This window comes from Moschus berezovskii, chromosome 7, assembly GCF_049115385.1.
Source record: "Moschus berezovskii isolate FMDL1 chromosome 7, NW_MosBer_1.0, whole genome shotgun sequence".
Classification (NCBI taxonomy): Eukaryota; Metazoa; Chordata; class Mammalia; order Artiodactyla; family Moschidae; genus Moschus; species Moschus berezovskii.
In genome coordinates this window covers 29,453,966-29,455,963 of record NC_142466.1, presented here as the reverse complement: position 1 = coordinate 29,455,963, position 1,998 = coordinate 29,453,966, and the positions used below count along the sequence as shown (strand labels likewise).

Below are 1,998 nucleotides of genomic sequence, written 5' to 3'. Positions count from 1 at the left end.
TTGATAATATATTAAAAAGCAGAGACATTACTTTGCCAACCAAGGTCCGTCTAGTCAAGGATATGGTTTTTCCGTGGTCATGTATGGATGTGAGAGTTGGACTGTGAAGAAAGCTGATCGCCGAAGAATTGATGCTTTTGAACTGTGGTGTTGGAGAAGACTCTTGAGAGTCCCTTGTACCGCAAGGAGATCCAACCAGTCCATTCCAAGGGAGATCGATCCTGGGTGTTCATTGGAAGGACTGATGCTAAAGCTGAAACTCCAATACTTTGGCCACCTCGTGCAACAAGTTGACTCACTGGAAAAGACTCTGATGCTGGGAAAGGTTGGGGGTGGGAGGAGAAGGGGACGACAGAGAATGAGATGGCTGGATGGCATCACCGACTCTGTGGACATGGGTTTGATTGTACTCCGGGAGTTGGTGATGGACAGCGAGGCCTGGCGTTCTGTGATTCATGGGGTCGCAGAGAGTCGGACACAACTGAGCGACTGAACTGAACTGACAGCTTATAGGATCTTAGTTCCTCAACCAAGGCTCCCTGGAGGGAAAACTGAGTCCTAACATCTGCTCTACCAGAAAATTCCCAGAATTCCACCTTTTGACAGACATTTTGTGGAAAGTGATAGAACTGTTCCATAGTATAAAATGAACAAATACTATTTTGTCATAGGTACATATAGACAAAATAAGGATATAGGTATTCCAAAAAGAAAACCTCAAGTTTACCTTGATAAGTATTTAATAAATAAACCAAATTACAATTTTAGTGAAATAGAATATATTTTCTAAATTTTAATACAATGTTAACATACATATCTTTCATATGAAAATATAAATATGAAATAAAACATTAACTAAATAAATAAAAATTAAATAACATCAAGGTAGTCATCGCTTATGGACTGATATGCCTGCAGCTGAATAATTTTCTGTCTACTATCTTCTTACTACTGACAATGTATTCGTTCAACTAATCCAATAAATTTTGTGGCTAAAGCAGAAATCAGATTCTTCTGAAATGACCCCAGGTGACTGTACAAGGATGATGTGGCGTCTTAGTCAGTGAGAGTCATGTCAAGGTGATTTCAGGTCTCCATCCATTATTCTTAACCTTTCTTGCAAGCTGGCTGATGAAGAGAGGGCTCTCATCATCTCCACTCTGACGATTTCCCAGGCACAGTCGCTGTATTCCTTCTTTCAGGTAGACATGGATGCCCTCGAAGTACGTCTTCATGGCCAGTGTGGGGTCCGTCCTTCCCAGGGCAGAGTCTTCCTCTCCCATCACCTGCCCCAGGCATCGTCCAGGTCGTCCAGCTGCTGATGGAGTCCAGTGCGGAGCTGTGCCAGGAGGGTGGCATCCCAGGCAGCAGAGGAGCGCTCTGTGTGGAAGAGGCTGAGGCTCTGCTGGAGCATCTCGTGGAGCACAGAGATGGCCGCCCTCCACCATCTCCTGGGGGAAAGCGAAGTCTTTTCTGTCCTGCAGATAGAAGCGAGGGGAGAGTCTCCTCATTTGTCCCAGGAGCCTGAGGTTTTTCCTGCCAACCAGCACGTGGTTCTGAGACAGGTCACAGCCCAGGGATCCTCCCGGGCCGTAGCTGACCAGCACCAGGGCCGTCAGTAGAGAGAGCACGAAGGCCATGGGGAAGATGAGGATGCTGCTGGCTTGGCTGAGATGGTGTCTGGGTGAACCTTGAGGTAGGTTCTTTGATGCCATGCTTTTAAGCAAGGCCATTAAATAGCGAACTCGGTAGTTTTCATTTTCTAGTCATTTCTATACAGTTTTACTTCCTTTTTTTGATTTTCATGTATGTATTCACAATATGATCAAAGAAAACAATCTAAACTATTAATTTTATCTATTTCCCAATAACTTCAAATGTTCCCAGCAAATGGATATTTATCAATGAAATGAGAAAAGGCTTTGTCTTAAGTCAGGAGTGCTGTACTTTTGTAATTACACACATTATTCCTCACTGTCTCTCATACATAAATGTTGC

General features: G+C 43.9%; 1 pseudogene; it reads right to left on the bottom strand.

Annotated features, from left to right (window-relative positions):
• Positions 1–1,075: 1,075 nt before the first annotated feature.
• Positions 1,076–1,715, bottom strand: LOC129557275 (interferon omega-1-like; annotated as a pseudogene).
• Positions 1,716–1,998: the final 283 nt, after the last annotated feature.